Consider the following 23839-nt stretch of genomic DNA (forward strand, 5'->3'; position numbering starts at 1 on the left):
ATGGAGCCTGAAACAGACAAATGCTTTGGAAACTCACTGAATATGAAAAATAATACAAATTGTACCTTCTACTTTTCCCAATGTTGGTTTAGCATACTCTCTCTGAATGAACAGCAAACTCCCCAGAACGTCAATGCCCCCGTGTTTCTCTGCAGTCAAAGTAAACTTGCTCTTCAGCGGCATTCAGAGTAGTGTCCAGTCAATAGGATTATGATAATCAAATTCTGTAGAGTGACCAAAACATTTATATACCAGATGGAACTTTTAATGTTGTTGGCTTTATACATCTGTGCAGTAGGAGAGCTCTCACTCCAAACAGTGGATGAATCAAGTCTTCAAATGATAAATGGAGGAGAATTTCAAATAAAAGAAATAATAAAGGCCAGGTTTCTCTAGTACTCTGATGCCCTTCCCGAGTTGTCTGTTCTCGAGTCTCAAGCAAAGTTAGCATGTCAAAATTTGGACATGTAGCTTTTATTCCTGGACTTTTTGCTCCCTAACTATAAGAAGATTTCTGGGTGCAACTTTTCTGCTTTTTGTCAACTCTTTATTTTCCTTTTTTTTTTTTTTTTTTTTCTTTCCTTTGTCTTTTCCTGGCTACATAAACTGCCTAGCAAAAAGTAGTATGAAGTACCAATTTTTCTTTCCATAGAAGACTAAGTGCTTTTGTCAGGCCTTTAGTTTCAGGAAATTGGATGAAAAGATAACACACACAGTCATTTTCCAGATGTTTGCTCTCCTCCCTGTACAGATGTTTGATGTGAAATTATGCCATTACTTTCTGGAAATTCAGTAGTAAAGTAAACTATGATAAGTTCAGTCTCTGTTACCTGAGAAATAGGTGTGAAAGTACATTCTCATTAACCTTGCATGATTGTTTCTAGGAATCACCTATTTCCCTGGAAGTGTTTGGGTACTCCTTTATTAAAGTACACTAAGTTAGGTACCCTATTAAAAATAAGCCATTTTTAACAGATGTACTGCTTTTCCAATATTTAAATGATAATTGTTACCTAAGTAGTCTATTTTGCAGTCTAATAGCTCTATAAAACCTTTTTAGTGGTTGATATGCAAAACCTATTTTGAAACCCTTCCTTTGCTTGCCTCAAGGCTTTAATTAGCAATTTTAGCTATTCATTCTAACAACTCTAGCTTGTTACTGACTTTTTCGGGTGTGTGTTTGTTTCTGAATGTCCCTGCGTTGCTAGCCTTACCCTACCAATTTTTTGCTTCAACTTCGTGACTGTCTTTTAAGATGCTTTTTCCCATTATTGTATTTCGATGACTATACTTTCTAATGGAGAAATATCTAAAATGCAAATAGGAATCTGCTTCAAGGACAAACGGTTGCCTCCCTTGATTCTGTACCTAAATGAACAGCCAGTGCTTCAATGGAACCAGTACCTTTGAATACATTCTACAATAACTAGATCTCATAAATTAAGCCAAAGTAAGTCAGTTAGCACATAACTCTTAAATCAGAAATCAGCTGTAGTTCATTTTATTATGCTGTCTGACAGACATAGTAACATGTACAAATATATATATGTACATACATTTCATAAACATGTTAGTTTTCTTGCCTGTAATCTTGTGTGCAACATTAACAGATTTCAGCAGATTTCTGATATGTAGATTTTAAGTCTTAAAACCAAAAAAGCATGAATATGCTTGTATAGTCAGGGCCAGACAAAGATAAGAATAGATCTGAAACTTAATTTCCTTGATTGCAATGTCACTCACCAGGTGAAAAGAAAATAATCTGTTACTTAGAAGAAGTTATGTTTAGAGAGGGTACAGCTTAAATTGGAAAGAAAACTAGAGTAAGTAATGCTAATGTGACAAGGTAGCAGAAAGCCACTCTGTCCGTAATCTGCAGTTTAGAAGTATTGTGAAGTGTGCAAAAATAATTTCTTTTTTATTCAGAGTTTAAAGGAAAGAAAACAAGATTTTTACCAACAAGTAGTTCTGGTTTTATATCTGCCATGACCCTGAAAAATAAAAACCACTTTTCCAGATTTTGCTGTCAAAACAAGGGGTTTCCAGGTTTTTCCCCTTTCTTCCTATTAGTATGGGTGTGCTAAGCATATAAAAGGAAAAAAAAAAAACCCACCAAAAAAACCCCAAACAAACTCATAATCAACCTGTGGAATGTAAGTCCATTTACCTATTCGTGAGAAAAACGCAAATCACTTAACAGGCTATTTTGTTGCTTTTAAGCGTCCAGCTCCTGGAATTATTTTTCCATGGCTTCCTACTGTACAGGGTGTGCACAAAAAAAGGATAAAATTTACATCTGATGTTTTACATTAGAGCAAATCAGGCATATATTTGTGGCACAAGAGAGGGAAAACACAGCAGTCTGTGAAGTGCTTGTCTGACAAAAGAAGGTTAGTAATTTCGATGGAGCAGATGAGTCTTTCAAACATATCCTGCCATGGTTACAGGAGCCACACGAGGAGATCTAAAGACAAATATAGCAGGAGTAATGATGTGAGACTTTATCTTATTGACATGGAAAGGATATATCTCCATTTGAATAGTTCAGCTAATGGAAACTGTTTCTGTGACTTCAGATTTTTGCTGAAGTATTTACGTGATGAAAACTTGAGTTTACGCATTGAAACAGCAATCTGTCTCTCATACAAAGCTGAACTTCAAACTGAAGCAGCAGCAGTTAATCTTCCAGTGAAATTCAAATTCAAAATACTTTCTATCTTTTCTGCTTGAAAGCTGACTCACTTCAGCAGATACAGCAAGGCGGCTGCAATGGTGGAAGCAGAGGTAGTGTAGTTGGCAAAATTATTTCGGAAGGTAGTGCCCCTCACTTTCTGCAATATGCGTGTATCTATTTGAAAAGGTTTATCATCCCTTCATAAGGATGCATTTGTACTTCTTTTTGTGTTCGTTCTTAAGGATTGTATTAAGACCTGATTAGTCACAGATTCATATAATTTTAAACTTGGTTATGTTGTTGAACCTGCATATCATGGGGTAGTTCTTTAAGCCATTTAAAATCTTACTGAAGTAATTTTAGTGTCTAAGGAACTTGACCTTTGAAGCTGCCAATATTGGCTACTTTGCCTGAATATTGAAATGAAATGCCTCCACCTAGTAATGTTGTGTTAATAGCATTCTATTTTAATAGAATATCAGGATCTTTAATTTCTCCTTTGATTTTTAATTTCTTTTAATACATTGCTGCTTGACCTCTGCTTTTACTTGTAGTATGCTTTTTAATGATTACTTGTATTTCTTACAGTTTCTTATATGCAAGGAATTATTCACTTAGTTTTGTATTATGAAAATATCTCAGTCTTTAGAAACCTCTTAATTACTATACTCAGAACAGTTTGTTTAGGCACTACGTTTTGAAAAACAAGTATTTTTAAATACTGTTTACTTGTTTCTGTGGTATTTTCTCTCCTCTGGTTATTTTTAACATTTCTAGTTCTATTACTCTCTGAAACTAATATTTTTATGATGTTGACTGTTTAAATTGAAACCCATAAGAGGCTACACTGTGCTTACGAGGCAGAACACGCAGTGTTATGGTTTTCCTTAGTACAGATCAAAAAGTGATTCAGAAAGTGTCTTTTCTTTTGCTCCCTGGAATTTGCAGCAGCAGGTTTAGCAGGGTTCCTTAATCAAGGACCGAAAGAGGCAAAAAATCCTGGAACACAAAAAGTCCCAAGGTCCACTAATGGGATGTTACTCTTACTTTAGACATCTGTTTCCATATTCCTGGCTTCCTTAGTATGATATGCTTATTTCTGTTTTTCATAATACATGGTAAACCAAGCTCTTTAAATACTTTAGCTATGTAATACAAGTAGTCGAATGCAATGTCGAATGCAACTGGATTCTGTACTTCATGCTGGCAAGTGGCAATATACATTACAGTTCCTACTTTAAATAAGGTCTAACCAAGACTACTCTTAGGAAATATCCCACCCTTCTCCTCTCTTAGGAGAAATCTACTTTTTCTTTAAAAGGTTTTATTCCCATTTGATCTTTTTTATTGGTTCTTTGCTGGTCTTGAAATGCTGAAGATCATTTCCACAAGTCATTAAGATGATGAAGATGGTTTGCTGCTACATTACAGTTGTACCTGAAGCTTTTTGGCATAAAATAAAGTATAGTACTTGTATTACCTTTATGGTATTTCTGTGTTTTAACTGGGTGATTGACAGAAATACATGTTATCTGTATAAAACTTTTCTGTACATTTTTAGTTGTCCTTGTTTCAGTTTAGTGTTTGGCATTTGTTTCAGTTTAGTGAAGTTATGGTAAGGGGGTTTCATTTTTTATGAGGTTATTGAGATAAATATATAATCTAAAAAAGGAAATTATGTATATAGATGATAAAGGGTATTTTATTTTCAATATATCAACTTCATACTAAACTCAGAAGTGTTTTAGCCAGCAATTTCATAAGCTTGATCATAAACCTGTTTATCCTTCTCTTGTCCCATACAGAGCCCACTATATTATTGTGTACTACTCTATTATTGTATCATAATCTTTGCTTTGAACACAGTAGTTCAAAGTAGCCCTGGTCACTTTTATGTGGTATTGTCTATTGCTCTTCTGGCGACTAGTCCAACCTAAAGCTTTGTGGTTTTGTCTGTTTGTTTCCTGTGAGTCAGAGGATCATGTATACGTTCTACGGTAAAAGAAGGTTTGTTGTAATCCAGTTTAATTTCAGACCTTTGTTATATTTCAAGATATTGCACAGGAATAGACTAGTGGTATGCACTTTCAGTTGTACTGTTCACCCGCTTTCTCTGAGGAAGAAAAAAGCTATGTAGATTCTGTCATTTTTCTGAGCCTGTCTGCATTTCATAAAACTTCTTCAAATACTGGAAAACAAAAGAAGGCAGAAATGCCTGTATTTTGCCTTTAGACAGGTTTCTCTGGCACATTTCAAATTGCATGTAGTGACCTACTTCAGGGTCTACTTTTTCCTGGGGACTGTTGTGAGCAGGTCTGTATTTGTAGCTATGAGATGGAAAAATTAAGTCTCTACATCTGTAAGAAAAGCAGAGACTTCCATATAAATTACAAATCTAAATCATACCTTTATCAGTTTTCTTTGAAGTACTTTAAAAAAATAATAAAATCTTGTTAAATATATCTTGTTTATTCAATTGGCAGTTTCACAGTAAAAATCTTATTTCAGGTAATGCTTCAAGAGCATTCCTTTAGAGGTAGTTGTCATGCCTTATGACATGAGACATCATCTTGGACAGTATTGTAGCTTGAACACATTTCTTTGACTACAAGCTTTGATTATAGCCAGCTGCTTAAGGCTTTGCTTGAATAAAAATGGGACATATTGCATACATGAGTAAAAGTAGACTTGAGCAAGACTTCAAAGGATCTCTTGTGGGAGGAAGCACAAAGATAAAATGACATCAAAGCACAACTGTATGAGTGATAGCTGACAGCAGATCTCATTGAAGTTGTTGCTCTCTCCACTTGCTTGTTGCTGTTGGAAGCTAGCTTTTCAATGGTATAAGTGGAGAACTGCTTTGGTTTTCTGTCTGTCTTCTGACTGTCTTGGATGGTTGTGAAGCCAGGTAATACAGAATTATGAATAATGTGTAAGAGTATCCTTCCTTTGTTGAGGAATGGAACTTACTTCGCATATTGTAAAACTTCTAAGAGAACTAACAAAGCTTAGAACATCAGATAGTACAGGCAATAAACACGGTCATACAAAAGCTGAAATGTTGATCAATGCTCGGTTCTGGCACGCATAACAAGACAGTCCGCATCCAAGAGTTTGCAGTAGGCACTGACAAGCTTTCTCTGAGAAGACTGAGCCATTGAGACACTTTAGAAAAAATCTTAGTAGCTATCAGAAAAAGTCACCTTCTTTGTTTGTCGTCAATATATAGCAGTACGATTAAAGTCTTGCTTTATAGCTTTTTAGAAAATACAATTGTGTAGCTACTGCATCCTCATTTTCACGTATGATCTTTCATGTAAGGCAACAGCTTGAACAACTGCATTTATTTAAAAAAAGAAAAAGGGCAAGGGGGGCAAAAGGAGAGACATCTTGTATGCTGTGGGATTTTACTTTGTGGGTTTTTACTTATTTATCCAGGAAAAGCCTGGTAAGAGTTATTCTAACAGGCAGATGCTTTGTATATTAAATTACTTGATAGAGATCATTATATGTCAATGAGTCTGGTTAATCTTTCAGGCCAGTCTAGATATGCCGATGGAGGATATTACTTATTGATCATTTTCAGCAAATATCTTGACACTTAAGTGAAAGCATTTAGTTTCTCAAAGTCATGTAACAAACTGTGCAAGGTTAATTTGGTAAACAGACACACAATATCTGTAGAATTGTATCATAAATTTCCTGTGTTCTTAATATTTGATGACATCAGATTATTGAATAGGTTAGCAAAACCAAATCCTTATGCAAATAATTCTGCAGATCACTGTAAAAATAAGCAAAAAACATAATGAAGAAAAAGGGAAAAAAACCCTATTTAAAAAAGTTCTGATTTTTTTCTCCAGAGAATCTGAAACAAAACTCAAAAATTTAGAAACCGGACAGGTCTTGTATGGTGTTCAATCAGTTCTCAAAGTTCTTAATCTATTTATTATTACTTATTCTCTTTCCATGTAATGAAATAATGGTCACCTTGGTTCTATTGAACTAGAACTCTGCAGGGCACAACAGTTGAACTGAACCAGTAGCAGAAGTCTTGGTTTTGCCAGGTCGGCTAGCCCATTACTGATAGCTATTTGTCGTAACCATTTTGTGTATTCATATAAATACATAATTAAATAATTGGATAAATAAATAATTTATCTATTTATATTGAAATGTCCCATGTAAGCTTAAAGTACATAATGCCTTACTCCAATTTGAGTAATCTAGTTTGAAGCCCATATTAGCTGGTAGATCCTGAATCCAAAAAAACACCCAGTGAGTTTTAGAAATTGCTTTCTTACATCCACCCTAGTGAACTGAGGGCTAACTTGCCATGCAAGATCCAGGTTCAGATCTTCACATGTTTTATTTGGACAAGAAGAGTGATCCCAGATATCTCAGTGGAGTTCCATATCCAATTTCAGAATGGAACTCACTTTCTTCAGTTCAAAGTTCTTGGGCTCTTTTGTCCAATATATTAGATTCTTTGGTTTGTTACTTTCTATAGTAATGCTTTTCCTGACACATGGTTGTTTTGGGGAGGTGGGGTTAAGCAAAAAAATGATACAGATTCACCTGGGGCAAATTAAAGCTCTGCATAAATTTATTCTGTTTCTTTGTGATCTGGGAACTCAGACTGGAGACAAAGGTTCAAATCGGTCAAAACTGGGACTGAAATAAAGACATCTCAAATCATGAAAGAGCTTTAACTAATAACAATAAAGGGGAAATGTCTCCTTCCTAGAGCTGGGTGCTTAAGTCAAATTCACTCACTCATATGCAAAGACTCAAAGCTTGATAATTCTAAATGTAGAGTAAATCTATGGCTTATGTGATTACATATAGAACACGGTCGTTTCTTTGCAACCTGCTGTGGAATTGGGGGACTCAAGGAAAAGGTTTCTGTGTTAAAACCTCTGTGCACTGCATGGCAAAATGCAGTGGGGAAGTAGAGAATTCCAAAGAATGCTCCCTGTATTAAACTTGGTTCTCAATTCTTCTTACTCATAAAGGGTAATGAACTAGTTTGACAAGAAGTATTGTATTTTTAAAAAAAGACAAAATATATAGGTTAAAGGACAGAAGATAATACCTAATTGCTCAGTTATTTTAGCATCTCTGCTCTTCACAATGCTCAGGACAAGGTGTGGATTTTGTTGTCATTGGGGGTGTTTTTCGTCCCACTTCTTCCATCACTGTCTGCCACACACTCCCACTTCTCCACAAATTGTCAAGTATTGTGGAATGGGATGGACCATGCCTCCTTAGACAGGACTATGGGATACAGGAACTAAAAGTTAGTATCCAAGTAGACTTTACAGTCAATTTAATTTTCTGCCTAAACACCAACCACCTACTAAACACTTTAAAATTCCTTAACACACTAGAACACCCTTAACATTTTAGAAAAACAATTCATAGAATCATAGAATCATAGGGTTGGAAGGGACCTCTGGAGATCATCTAGTCCAACCCCCCTGCCAGAGCAGGGTCACCTAGAGCAGGTTGCACAGGAACACGTCCAGGTGGGTTTTGAATGTCTCCAGAGACAGAGACTCCACCACCTCTCTGGGCAGCCTGTTCCAGGGCTCTGCCACCCTCAGGGTAAAGAAGTTCCTCCTCATGTTTAGGTGGAACTTCCTATGTTCAAGTTTGTGCCCATTGCCTCTTGTCCTGTCCCCGGGCACCACTGAAAAGAGCCTGGCCCCATCCTCCTGACACCCACCCTTTAAGTATTTATAAGTGTTGATAAGGTCACCCCTCAGACATCTTTTCTCCAGACTGAAGAGACCCAAATCCCTCAGCCTTTCCTCATAAGACAGGTGTTCCAGTCCCCTAATCATCTTTGTAGCTCTCTACTGCACCCTTTCCAGCAGTTCCCTGTCCCTCTTGAACCGGGGAGCCCAGAACTGGACACAGTACTCCAGGTGCGGACTCACCAAGGCAGAGTAGAGGGGGAGGATGACCTCCCTTGACCTGCTGGCCACGCTCTTCTTGATGCACCCCAGGATGCCATTGGCCTTCTTGGCCACAAGGGCACATTGCTGGCTCATGGTCATCCTGTTGTCCACCAGGACTCCCAGGTCTCTTTCCACCGAGCTGCTCTCCAGCAGGTCAGCACCCAACCTGTACTGGTGCATGGGGTTGTTCCTCCCCAGGTGCAGCACCCTACACTTGCCCTTGTTGAACTTCATAAGGTTTCTCTCTGCCCAGATCTCCAACCTGTCCAGGTCTCTCTGTATGGCGGCACAGCCTTCCGGTGTGTCAGCCACCCCACCCAGCTTGGTGTCATCAGCAAACTTGCTGAGGGTGCACTCTATCCCCTCATCCAGGTCATTGATGAATATATTGAACAGGACTGGACGCAGTACTGACCCCTGGGGAACACCACTCGTCACTGGTCTCCAACTAGACTCTGTGCCCCTAATTATCTCCCTTGTGACATTTGGGTTCCCCCCCCCCCCCCAGTATATTGAAAACTATTATGCATAGAGTCACAAATTCAGATTTCTCCTTGGCACAGTGAAAGGAAGATAACTAATGTTATTTTACTGATATATCTTGTTCGTAATGCAGCATCATCCTCTTATCCAGTATACCAAAAGGCTAGGCTATTCTCTGTCTGATTATCCCATGCAATTGATAACCCCAATGGGAAAACTTCTGGCAAGAGAGCATTTCACACCCAAAAAGTGCACTCTTCAAATAACTTAAGAATTTTGTCATGTCTATTTATTTTTTTTTTTTCAAATATTCTTACTGTTAGTAATGCTCAGAATGAAATATTGGTACTACACACCTGGAAATGATAATGCAAGAGAAACTCCAACAGCTAGATGATCAATTTTCTTGTTCATGAAGAATTCTATCATCATTGATTTCTCCAAGACAACTTGTCCATTAGTAAGGACACAAATGTAGTTCTATCTGTTCTCAGTAGACCAGAAACAAAGTTTGCTTAGCTATTACTTGGTAAACTCTGGATACCTTTGTTGGGAAAAATTACAATTAGTCATTTTAAGTCACCTGTAAGTCAGCCATATGACCTTTGCAATATAAGGATATATAAGGTCCTCTATTTTCACCCACTTTTGCAAGTGACAAACTGCTTGCTCTGTCGTCTTTTTCTTATTAACAGTATGAAGGTAAGGAACAAAGCCTGTGGCAAGGCTTTAAAGCTAAAACTGATGCACATATATATAGATAGATTTCTATATAGATAGATATAAATATAGATATAAAGGGGGTACCACTTACCTCAAGATTTAAACATTAATTTATTAACATTATTTATTCTTTCAGAACCATAAAGCTCTTTAAATAAAGAACCCTGTGTTTTCAGGAAGAGAAGAAAAAAGTCAAAATGCATGCATCTTATTTTCTCTTTTACTTCTGGTGCCATGAATACATAATTTCAAGTTGCATTATTTTATGTATTGTTAGTTTTGTGCAGAGACTTGATAAGTGCAATTTACGCTACAGTTAATCTTGACTTGGATCAAGTTTCTAGTGAAGAAATCTAAACAACTAAGGTAGGATCCTCTGACAAGCTAGAAGGTGCTTGGGGCAATATTTAAAGACTGTTGGAAGAGATGTCCTATGGTGGATTTTTTTGTTTAGTTTGGTGTGCTGGTTTTGGTTTTTTGTTTGTTCGGGTTTTGGGAGGGGGGGCGAGTTCTGGGGCATTTGAGGGTTTTTATTGTTTTGTTTTGGGGGGTTTTTGTGCTTTATTTTGGGAGGGGGTTGTTTGTTTTCTTTTTTTAAGAAAAAGGCTGCTATGGAGATCTGGATTCCTCCCTTCCTTTTGTATAGCACCTCATGTAAAGATTTTTGAAGGATGTTGTTGTGTTGCTCAGTTCATGAAATCTCTGTCAGCAATATGAGCAATGCAGGTGCAAATGAAGTCAACAGAAACTTCATCAAGGAAATGTCTACTTTGATAATAGTCAGTTATGATTCTAGTATTAAAAAGCATACTAGTTTCAGTCTGGGCATCCAAAATGGGCTAGTTTTGCTGTCTTTATTATACTATTTAATAATTTTTTTTGTGGTATTTAATGATTCATTGTACAGAAATATCAATAAACAAAGCAACTTATTAAACTGGACTTCACCAAAATTATACAAAGCTATATATCCCACAATAAACAATGGAAAAACAAAATACTGAAATTAAATGAGCACTGACACCTCTAAGACTAATTATGCATAAGTACACTGGTAAACAGAATATTGTAACAGACGGGTGGGGAAGCGAGCCAAGTTAACCTAATCTTAATTCTGATACTTTCTAAGTGATGAATAAATCTAGAGTAAGCAATCTGAGTGTGTATTTAATCAGAGAAATCCATATATTTGCTTGTACTGGTGCACTTTCCACCCCACAATTTTATGTTCTACGATATTGTTGGGTAAATTTATTTCTCTGTTTTTCACTTACCCGTTCTAAGATAAAAGGCCAATATGCAGGACTTCAAATGTTGCTTTCCTTTCCTATCTGGTAAATATCTTAACCGCATCATATAAGATACTTGTACACATAGTGACATAATTTTCTGTGTTTGGTTTTAAAAACTCATTATTGGTCTGAATGCTTCTGGGCATTGATACATTTTTCAGATGTTTATTTCTTCTAATTTCCCCAAGATTTCTGCAATTTAATTAAAAAAAAATTGCTTTTGTAGGTGTAGAAGACCATACTTTACTGTAAACTTGCTTACTTATTAAAACTATATCATATTTACAAGATTAACATAGAATTGTAATTAATAACGTATTTTACCTTTGACATGGCAATGCTGTGTTTTGATAAATGCCAGATATTCTTGGTAGATTAGTAGTGCTATAAACAGAAAGAAGGACCGGAATTGCTGGCCAATTGAGTACTCAACATGAAGAGGTCAAAGTAGAATAGCTTAGGACTTTTTCAATGAATGAGTCATTTAGGATTATGATATCTCATTTTCTTGACAAATATTCTAATAAGGGGAGAAAATGGCTCAACATTAATCCTTTCTTTTGACAGGGTGTGAGAAATGCGGAAATTATATTAAATTAATCTTCTTACTGGTTTGATACTAGTCTTTCCATTCTTATTACCTGATGTTCCCAGCCCTATGTATTTAGAGATTTTGTTCGTGTCAATTTAGCTTATATCAAGAAAAGACATAGCATTTTTAGTGTACTCGTACTTCTCCTCCTGCCCCGTAAGACCCTTAATTGTTAGTTAAAATTAAGTGATCCTTCAGATGTACTGTATAATGCCTTAATTCACAGTGTTCAGGATTCGTTTCTCCCTTAAATTTAGAAAATACTAGATCACAGCAGGAAGACATTCTCAGTGAAATCTGCATCTGTCCTTCCTGATCATTTGCCAGGAAGGTGGTACCACTTCTCACAAACTGATGGGTGTTACGGTTCTCAAAGTAAGGACAAGTTGTATCTGCTCCTACAGCTTTTTGGCTTATTTAGTGGTAACAAAGGTAGCCATAGGTATATGAGTTTCTTGGATAAATTAATGTTCTGTCCTCTGAACCATCCTAGCACTTTCAAGAATCTGACAGATTCAACAGAAGAAAAATAATCTGGAAAAGGTCAGAGCCAGTCACTGATCCTCAGGTGTCACACTTTCTGATCATATCAGATACCAAAAATAAATACTAAAATATGTAGAGTAGGTTATTATCAAGAGCACTTTTTCTGTAACTGTTCTGGTTTTGCCAAAACCATGACAGTAACAAATTGTTAAATTATCTTCTATACAACACTAAATAGCTTTACGTCTCTCCTGAACCCTTAGCTACTTCCCTAGAGAAACGAGTTTCTTCATGTGTCTCTCTAACTGTCAAAGCTCTTGGGATATTTCTACTAAATCACACAGAATAGTAGTCTCCAAAATTGAAGTTTCATTGCAGCCAGGCAAGTAGGAGAACTGAGGTATTATTGGGAAAGCTAGGGCATAGTCAAACTGGAGTATGTGTCTGCAGAAAAACCGGTCTTGGGAATCCCAGAGCTTACAGAATTACACTTTTTGCAGGTCTGAGAAGAGATGATAAGACCAGACTGCCTCTGACACATAACCCCTATTCTATCTTCAGTAAGTTTGGAAAATTCACTGCCATATCTTCAAAGCTTCTGTTTTAAAACTGTTCTGTTGCTTTTCAGGGTTGCTTCAATGAGGACTTCTCCTCATAGTGGTGTTAGATTTGACTGTTTCCTAGTTCTTGCCTCTTGAAAAAGGCAAAGGTCTTTGAAGGGCCTGTATCTTGAATATTATCTCCCATTCAGGAATCTTGTCATTCATAAAGCAGGCTTAACTGCTTTTATCAAGTCCTCTATCTGCTAATGTCCATAAAAAAAAAAAAAAAAAGCAGTATTTAGATATTATTATTATGCTCGCAAGCTTTCGTATAGGCATATTAAAAAACAGCCCTTTTCTTTTACGGGCGGGAGGTAACACAATTGGGAAAGCGAGATTGATGCATGTTATTTTGAGGGACTGTTGGGAGCAATTGTCTGTCATCCCGGAGCTATGACAGCAGTACCACTAAGGCTTCCAAATTTCCCCTTCAATGCATGAGAAATATCTCCATTTCTCTACCTGTTGATGAGCAGTCATTTCTTGGAGTTTTCTGTTGAGTGTGAGGATGGCTGCCTTGGGAGCTATCAAGCGTTAAGTCTGACCTGTTTATTTCTAGAAACTGCATAATATGCTCCATCAATCTAGCTATTCTTGCTTTTCTTAACAGTAGGTTATAACTGGTTTAGGTAGGGCAACCTGAACTGATCTGTCTCCACCAATTCTCTAGTAGCTTGAAATTGTATCTATGCTCCTCTTTTATTTCCAGATCCACCTTTTGGTGGTGGTAATGGAATATTCTTCATCTAGATTAACAAGTAAATGATAGAGGTGGGGTCTGTTCCATATTGTTCCACATGATTTCATAGGGACTTACCTGTCTTGTATTTCTTACCTTATCTTTTAGTAGGGTCAGTTTTCTTTCAGTGGGTGTACATGTTTGCATGCAGCTAATATAAAAAAAATTCCACAGGGAAGCCTTCAGTAAGTAGCTTTGGCATTGCTGTCCAAATAATTTCTAGCTGTCGTGCTGCTTTCTCATCATGTTTTTTGTTGTTGATGGTGATGTGTGTTTTTCCAAAGAGCAATAAATCTAATCCAGAAGTGATGTTCTTCTCTGCATGATGGAAAAATACCTTTTGGGTATGTTTTCTTTCATTTTTAAGACAGTTGGCACCTCTGAAAATATTTGCTTAAAGACATGAAAGAACTTATTAAACAGTGTGTCACAGAGCAGCAGGTTTCCTAGGGAGGGTTTCCTTTCAACCCTCCCAAATAAGGGGGGCTGGGAGGTGAAGGCAGGGAAAAGCCCTTTATGTATGAATAGTGTTTGGACAAAATATTATAATATTCCAGTCCACTTCATTGTGTGCATGCCAAACCTTGAAAAAAAATCAGTTCTGATTGGATTACCCAGAGTTCTTGAGTATAAGAATACATATGCTGAAATCCAAGTTTGATTTAAGGACTCTCAGTATTAATGTCTTTTGCCTGGGTTCAGGTATTCAGGACCAGCACTACTTACCAGCTTTCAACTGAGAAATACTTAAAAATGAGGTAAAAATCTCCATGGATACTTTATTTCAAATAAATTCCTTGGAAAATTGGTATTTTTTCTCAAAAATATTTTGTTTTCTTCACAATGATGTTAGAAATTTCAGTCACGTAGACAGTCATATTGAGCATATATGTTTGATCCAATACTTAGAATTAAATGGTTTTTAGTTTCCAAGTTAATTAGCTGACCATACTAATTCAGAGAAACAATATTTTGAAATTCTAGAGTTTTAGTGTTAAGTTTTAGTCTAAGTAAGATATTCTAAATTTATGACACTGGAAACCTGTCCAGAAACATAAATGGATTGGACAGACAGGATTGGGGTATAATAAGGCTAAACAGCTCCCTGTATAGTGAAGCTATGGAAGAAACGTGAACATGTGCAGAGTCTTAAACTAAGGTAGATGAAGGAAAATAAGTAAATGTTATATTTAAAAAACAAGTGGAAAAAAGATCATTCTGTGCAGGTTTTACTATAGTCCTCTATTTGAATATTTTTTACTCTGACATTTTCAAAGGTGGCTGTGGGTTGTATACTGAGTACAAATTTCTTAAATAGGTGCAGAGGATGGATTTTCTTTATTTTCCTTCCTCTGTAGCAGGGATATCTGAGAACACGTTTTGCCTGCTGCAATTGCCAACAAAATTCCCATAGTTTCCAAAGAAGCATGCAATCATATTGTCATAGCTTGGTGATTTAATACTTGCCAGCTGACTACAGGTAACTTGAATAGTGCTTCAATTCTAAGTGTAGAAGTAAAGCTTGAAGTGTTTTGTTTTGCAAAATGTTAATTTCCATGAACCATTGAAAAAGACAGAAGGAGGTCCTGTTCAATATTGACTGCTGAAAGTTCTAAAAATTACAAGGATGGATATTTCAGGTTTTAATGGGTTTGCAATAAGAGCTCTTAAAAGTTGAATATTTTTGATGCAGTAACTATCTGGAGACTACACGTTAGAAACTGGTGTTGATCTTTTACACGTAGATAGTTTCATGCACGGTTATAAAACCACCGTGCTATCATAAGATAGTAGATTGTTAAAGGCCTATGTGCAGGTATAATTATTATTATTATTTTTCCTGGGAAAGATACCTAATAACTATTCTTGGTTATCTTCAAAATGCTATTTGCAAAATAAGGCGTTATCATGTAAAGGAACTCTAATGAACCAGCTGTCCAAGAACTAGGCCCAAGTAGTGACGATGTCCATACTGAGTGTGTCCTGAAGTACATGTCAATCCACTGCTACCCAAAGCCATGTGAGTGGGTACTCAGTGGAGGGTTTCCCAGCACTCGGGGTGGTACTGTTCTACTTGTCTGCCTCTGCCTCATCTTGGGCTTCCAAACTTTCTCTGAGGAAGCAGCAATTGGCCCAGGTCAGCCAATACTGATAGTGTGGAGAAAATTGTGAAGAAAGGAAATTCTGGGCCTGCACATTGCATTTGACACTTTAGAAAATGGCCTAGCTCACATTATACAGTTTATTGGCCAAATTCAAGTTTGGAAGTGGGATGAGTCACCCACCAGTGATGCCGTGACCGGTGTTCCTTTTTCCAGGGAAAGGAGTGCAAACAGAAAATGCACTGACTATTCCCACTTAAATAATCAGCTGTTAAAGTAATACTTGGTGTATAAATAAATAAATAAATAAAAAATAAATGTAAAAAAAACCCTCCCAGACCTATGTTCTCACCAAGGAACAACGTGGTAATAGTTTCATGGTGAGTTGCTGTCACAGTTTAGGCTGGGTTGGCCAATGACAAGATGACAGGTGCTCTCTCCCACCTCTCACTCCAAGAAGAGGAAGAAGAGAGATGAAGAGATTTATGAGTTTAGAAAAAACTAAACTACTTTAATGAAATATTAATAATAAAATAAAAAGGAAATAATGAAATAGATACAATATATGTAGATATATACAAAAGCAGATCATGTTCCCAGGAAGACGTTAGGAGCAGGCACTGGGGAAGTTTCAGACTAGACTGAGCGATGAATGGGAACTGGATTCCGGAACACGCTGATCATGATCAAAGCCAGACGAACCAATAGGGTCCTCCTCAGACATCAGTCATCAAAGAAAGAGAGCGCCATTGAAGAAACCAAGCCATTGAAGAAGAACCATTGAAGCAGAGATGACTTTCTGTTCAGTGAGAGTCTCCTGCTCGTACTTGTTGCTGTGACAACCAGGGTCAGATGACTTGTTTGTTTACCCTGCGGAGGTGTCGCAACTGAGAGGAGGAGCGGACAGGTTGGGTGACCCAAACTGACCAACAGGGTATTCCATCCCATCTGCCTTGCTAAGCATAAAAGCTGAGGGATCAAAGGGGTCAGGCTGGCTCTTCTCCAATGGTATACTGGATAAGAGGATGATGCTACATTCTGAACTAGATATATCAGTAAAATAACATTAGTTTTCTTCCTTTCACTGTGCCAAGGAGAAATCTAAATTTGTGACTCCATGCATAATAGTTTTCAATATACTGGAAAAAAAAAATACAAAACAAAACAAACGGAACAAAACCAAACCAAATATCACAAGGGAGATAAATGTTTTTCTAGAATTTTAAGGTGAGTAAAAACATCCCTTGCAGAGATCCCCTTCATTGGTGCTGGACAGCAACCTCTGCTGCTAGAATAAAGTCCGTCTCCCTGGCTATGTCTTGGACCTGTTCTATTTTTATGTTATGCTCATTTTTTGCCATCTCTACAACCTTGCGGATGCTGAAAGACCATGAAGAGGTTTTAGAGGATACCTGCTTGCCTGCTCCCTTTAGCATCTGATCATAGAGCCAATGCCTACAAATTCTTTTTGGAGCTGCTGACAACATCTGCCTCCACAGCTTCCTGCAGTAACACTTTCGAAAAGTTCACTACTTACTATATAAAGAAAAACTTTCTTGTATCTGTTTTAAATTAATTTCTTCATGCTTCATAGCTTTCTAAAAATATATTGGCTTTTACAAAACAAAGTATTAAATACTGAGTTTTAAATCCATCTAACTGTTTGGGAAACTCAAGAAAGAGAAAGATTAAGTAGCTCATTGTGCCATAAAACAAAATATTAGTTGCAGTAGTTATAGTTTTGGTTAATATTATTTGGTTTATAAATCAGCATTCTGATTTGCTGTCAGGGTTCTACAAAAACCAACAACTACTGTTTCCAATAGGTTCCTATTTGAAAGAAATTAAACAGAATATACTGAAGTAATTTTTGAATGATATGTTAATAAATCCTGGCATATATATTAGAATGCTGTTCATGGTTACTTTACCCTGGTACAATAATGCAGGAACGTCTGTCCTGGTGAAGTGAAGGTTCATATTCTGTTGACATGTTCCATACCTGAGGTAATTTGTTCATAATGGCTGTAATGCTAAAAGGAAATATGTAAAATGTTCATGCAATAAATTGTGCTTCAATATACTGACAGGCTTCCAAGTGTTCAAGATGTAAATATACACTACAGTATAAGGGTTTTTTTTTTCAGATCCGAAAGACGAACTATGTTTTCACCATCTAGACAAGGCCAAATATGCAGCCAATCTTAACAAATAATGGCCAGATAAATTATTTCCAACTCATTAAGCAGTGTAAGGTAATATGGTACTTTAAATGGTATTTTAAAATTTATTGGTACTTTTTATGGTAAATTAAAATAACATCTTGACAAGAGTCTCTTGTAGACGTACCCCCTCACAGACTCTAATTACCTAATATCAGAGCCAAAACATCCTTATCAGTAGAATGGCCGAAGTATTCATTTACATTATCATATTTTAGGATGTACTGACTCATTCGTTGGTGTGATAGTATGTTGAAGGGATTCTTCTAAGTTACAGAAAAATAGCACTAATCACTACAAAGAACAGTCCAGTTGCTTCAAAGTAGAAACCATTGAGATCTGTTTCCCTCCATGGCCAGGGAGTCACTATTCCAAAGAAATAGCAAGCTATCCTTCCTTAATGTTCTTCTGTAAACTCCAGCAATATGAGCTTGTGTGGTTTGCCAAGTTAGACTCTTAAACAAGTATTGGTTTGGTTTTATTTTGGGTTGTTTTTTTCTTAGCAAGGGGAGTGGGAACCCAAAAAAAACCCAGAAGGATGAATATTTGTATGGTGATATCATTAAAAGAATGTTCATTACTGTTAGCGGAGCCAAGAGTTCAGTTCAAAAAGGTGGAAGAATAAGGTGGAAAAGAGCAAGACATGGTGAAAAAAGGAAGTAATTGTCTTTACAGAAAATCGTGGCAACAAAATTTTAAGTTCAGTAGAGGTTGTGCTAACCTTTTACAGTGAATAACAAATGCTTATTAAAGAGACATGAAAATCAGGTATTCAAAACCACAGACAAGCAGAAGCAGACCATCCAAGAACTCCTCAGAGCAAATAATGGAAGTGAGATTCTGAATCGCTGCTCGTGAACTATTGATATTCTGTAATAGAGTGAAAATATTGATGGACAGAAGCCCTAAGTCTCAATTCAAATCACACTTTCTTGAATTTAGGAGCTGTTTAACATAGATTGAGTAATTTGTTGTCTGTCGGGCTTAGTCATGTCATACACGCAAATGAAATAAAGCTATCAAATTACTTTCTAAAGGGATGCAAAAACTCCTGTAAAAGTAGCCAAAAGTAATTAATGTCAGAGAAACCAAGCATTTACCTACCTTAGAAATTTAACATTTACCCTCATACTGACACATGATACTGAGATGCTTGAACAGAAATTAACTGCCTGCAGCAAGCATTAAGTGCAAACAGTTCATTTAGATATCACACATCCTCACAGTCACCTGATAAGGCAAGCACAAGTCACAAGTTTTTGCTGCCTTTTACAGCTGATGATTTTTTTTTTATTTTATTTTTACGGCAATGGAATTGAGACATTACATCAAGTTAATCTACACTTGATGAAAATGAAATCTATAGACATGAACAAAAGAAGATGCAAATGTTAAAATGTTGCTACAGTTGTGTATTGTCATTTTTAGAAATTGTACTCTTCTATGGTAATTCCCTGAAATATGTCATAAAACTGAATAGTTCTAAGCACTAGCTCTACTGCTACTATGTGAACAACACCCTTGGACTGTTTTAAAACTATGAGCATGATTTCCTGACCTGCTGAAATCAGATCTAGTAGTTTGTTAACTCATGATTTCAGCTGGGATAGAGTTGACTTTCCTACTAGCAGCTGGTGTAGTGCTGTGTTTGGGATTTGGGATGAGAAATACTGTTGATAGCATACTGGTGGTTTTGGGTGTTGCTAAGCAGTCAAGGCCTTTTCTGCTTCTCTTACTGCCCAGCCAGTGAGCAGGGAGCAGTTGTGAGAGGACACAGCTGGGACAGCTGACCCCAAATGGCCAAAGGGATGTCCCATACTATATGACATCATGGGGAAGAAGAAGAGGGGAGACATTCAGAGTGATGGTGTTTGTCTTCCCAAGTAACTGTGACGTGTGATGGAGCCCTGATTCCCTGGGGATGGCTGAACACCTGCCTGCTGATGGGAAACAGTGAATGAAATCCTTGTTTAGATTTGCTCGTGTGCATGGCTTTTGCTCTACCTGTTCAACTGTCTTTATCTCAACCCATGAGTTTCCTCACTTTTACTTTTCTAATTTTGTCTCTCATCCCAACCAGGTGAGTGAGCAAGCGGCTGTGTGGTCCTAGCTGCCAGCTAGGATTAAACCACAACATTAAGTCAACAATCTTTGAGGGTGATGACAAGGAATTTTCATCTCCAAATCTTTTTTAGAAAGAATTTTATTGTGACTGTATGCTATGCCTGTTCTACTGTTCATGTGGGTTAAAAAGACAGGTTTGGAGCTTGCTATGACTTTAGGAGTTCTCAAAGAAAACCAAATTAAAACAAAATAATGCTACTAGATTGTGATAATCTCAGTGTTGCCATGATTAGACTTTCATTCCTATGAAAGTTCTTTAGCTGAAAACTTGTTTAAGAGGGAGAGCAGACATAAACAGTCCAAGGAGAAGGTGTGAAAGATGATTTAAAGTATCCTCCTCATCTGCCATTTTGGAGCCCAGTGAGGGCAGTATCAGATCCATTATTGGCCCCTGAGGAGCTCCACTCCTGACCAGCTGCCAGTTTGACTTTGAGCCATTAACCGCCACCCTCTGAGATTTACAATTCAGCCAGATATGCACCCATCTTGTGGTCCATCTGTCCAGTTCAGATCTTATCAGGTTGTCAGTGAGGAGGATGTCATGGGAGACTGTGTCAAAAGCCTTGCTAAAATCAAGGAAAATGACAATCCTTTGCTCTGAGAAAATTGTTTCCTCATAGAAAGCAACCAGATTGCTCAAGCGGGACTTACCCTTGATAAATTGATGTTGGCTTTTTCCACTGACTTTCTTGTCCTTCATGGGCTTCCACAAGCACCTGTTCTTTCTTTTATAGTGCAAAGCATAATTACTCTTCCAGATGTTGACTTCTCAGGGCTTCTCTGTATTATTCTGGTATTTTTTGGCACATGTGAAAGGGATTAGTAAGATTATTAATTTTTCCATAGAAGGTATCTCAAGTTGCTGAATCCTCTAACTTCATAACAAAATCCCGTTAGAGTTAAAAATTAGTAGAATGTATTAACCATTTTAACTGTAGTAAAATATATTAACTAGCTGTTTTACTAGGATTGTATTTAGTAAATTGACAATTTACATTTTTATGGCTAAATTTTAAGACAAATTTTGGCAATTTTCCTGTTGAAAACTATGGAAAAAATAAGAAAATTCTTATAAACAGAATCCCTTTACTATAACATACTTCCAGGTACTCACTGCAGCTCAGGAAATATTTAGAGCTTTTTGTGAGAAATATGGCCTTTGTACTTCTATTCTGAAAGAATTTATCAGTATTTCATCTTTTGTATTTTCCTCTTCCCTTTATTATTATTTCCTTATTTTAGTTTGCGTATAGGATGTATTTGGACATCTTTCTACTTGCTTATGGACAGGGAAAGTTAAATGTCACTGACCTGTCAAATACAGGTGAGTGATGTAACATTATGGTCAGCAACTGTTTTGAGCCAGTGGGAACAATAAACTGGCAACATATATATTTCCATGACACGGAAACAGGAAAATAAAATAAGGAATGAAATGGCTATTAAAATTATGGAAGCATCATTCCCTTCCGCTCAAAGTCAAAATGCTTACATTAACAATTTATTTCAACTCATTGTGCCTGAGGGCCCTTTACTATCCTCTTTTATAGCTCTGGAAACTATCACAAACCAGGTTTTGAATTTGTGCATGTAAGTTCAGAATCTTAAACATGTGGCTTGAGAGGAGAGACCTTGTAAAGTTCTCAGTGATTTTGTTGTTGTTGTGCCAGTAAAACATTGATTTGGGACACTTTTTCTGTGCATAATTTTGCATAACCAAGATGCGGTGAAGGGGAAGGAACCTTGATCTGTATATGTCTTGTTTTCTTCATGTACTAAATCATAATCTCTTGAATTGCAATTGTCAGCCTCTACCTAAAAGTACAGTTAAATTTCATCCATCTCAATAGCAGTAATAAGTGCTTTGGCAAAGGCTGCAGAACATACACATTTGTATACACTGCCTAGGTGCATCTGTTGGTCTTGACCACCTTTTTTCTATACGGTATTAACATATATAATGTATTGAACATTTTGCAACTTGTTCATGTTTAAAAATCTAGCATCTTCTATACTGCTTCCAAGTAACAAATTTAAAAAGCTGAAGGTTGTCTCAATTGTGTAAATTTCTAGTGTTTTGCTGGGATAGTAGTTCACTGGAGCTCAGACTTTTAGTCTTAGGTGCCCTAAATTTCATAATCATAGAATCATTTAAGTTGGAAAAGACCTTTAAAATGATGGGGTCCAACCATAAACCTAACACTGCCAAGTCCACCACTAAACCATGTCTCTAAGCACCACGTATGCATGTCTTTTAAATACCTCCAGGGATGGTGACTCAACCACTTCACTGGGCAGCCTGTTCCAATGCTTGACAACTCTTTCAGTGAAGAAATTTTTCCTAATATCCAATTTAAACCTGCCCTGGCACAACTTGAGGCCGTTTCCTCTTGTCCTATCGCCTGTTACTTGGGAGAAGAGACCGACCCCCATCTCACTACAACCTCCTCTCAGGTAGTTGTAGGGACCAATAAAGTCTCCCCTCAGCCTCCGTTTCTCCAGGCTAAACCACCCCAGTTCCCACAGCCACTCCTCGTGAGACTTGTGCTCTAGACCCTTCACCATCTTTGCTGCTTTTCTAATGAGAAGTGCTATAATTCAACTTTCACTATTTAATTAAAATTCTAAAATATTTCTCTATCATTCCTTTCAGTTAGAAAACCTCTAAATGCTGCCATGTGAAAAGGTATTTTTTTGTTAATAGGCCAAACCAGTTGAAACAAAATAGAATTAATGTCTTTCATGTTATAAGATAAAAATCACATTAGCTGATGAAGTAAATAAAGCACTATTCAATTCAGTGAATTTTCCCCAATTGACACTTCTAAACTGACCTCAAATTGATACGAAATACCAAAATAATGTTATTTTCTAAAGATGCTGATGTAAAAGAGTCAAAGTTGGTCAGGAAATGTTTAGAGTTTAGAGGTACCTCGGTTTAGAGGCAGGAAGAATTGATAATAAGAATTGATAATAAAATTGTAAGTGTCTTTTCATTCAGGACTCTGATGATTAGCTGCAATATCCTTTTCAAAGGCCATCTTGAATATTTGCATCCTGGTGATCAAATGTGATTTAATGTAAAGCTATGCTTTGTTGTGAACAGTAGAAACAGCAGGTATGATTCTGTCAGGAGATGACAAGGCTTTTCATTGTGACATTTTCAGTTTAAATGCTAATTCCTGTAGGTATTCCTGTCTGTGTAGCAAGTCCCATGCTGATTCCCATTAATCCATAGCTTGCAGAAGCATAACAAAGTTGAAAGGTGCTTTCAAGATCTTTTAATGTATAAGGTACTCCGTCTAATAGCTTCTTGAGTACTGTCTGAGTGAAAAATCTATCAACATTTTAGTACACTTGAGGTACTTCAGATTTAAGGCTGTGTATTTGAAAGCTGTATGATTTTGCAGCATGTTTTTCTCATGAGCATAAGCACATCCCTGAGTAAATCAACATAAGAAAAGGAGTTTCCTTTCAGTGAGTGCCTATTATCTCTGATGTAGCATGGAACAACTTTGTTCTGGGATATGAAGTAATGTACATAGAATCATAGAATAAAACCATAGAATAGAATCATAGAATAGTTTGGGGTGGAAGGGACCTTTAAAGGTCATATAGTCCAAGCCCCCTGCAATGAGCAGGTTGCTCAACATGGAAGAGCTAAAGGACAAAGAGATTATTTGCTGGACTGAGCTCAGGGCTACGAGCAAGGAAACCACCAGCTAAACAGAAGTCCGTGAATATACATACACAGCACTGCTGTGCTGAACCATGTCCCCAGTCCTCTTCACATACTCAGACAAAACAAGTGAGCAGGAGGGCAGGAGCTGGCAGAGT

The sequence above is a fragment of the Chroicocephalus ridibundus genome, chromosome 2 (genome assembly GCF_963924245.1).
Source record: "Chroicocephalus ridibundus chromosome 2, bChrRid1.1, whole genome shotgun sequence".
Classification (NCBI taxonomy): Eukaryota; Metazoa; Chordata; class Aves; order Charadriiformes; family Laridae; genus Chroicocephalus; species Chroicocephalus ridibundus.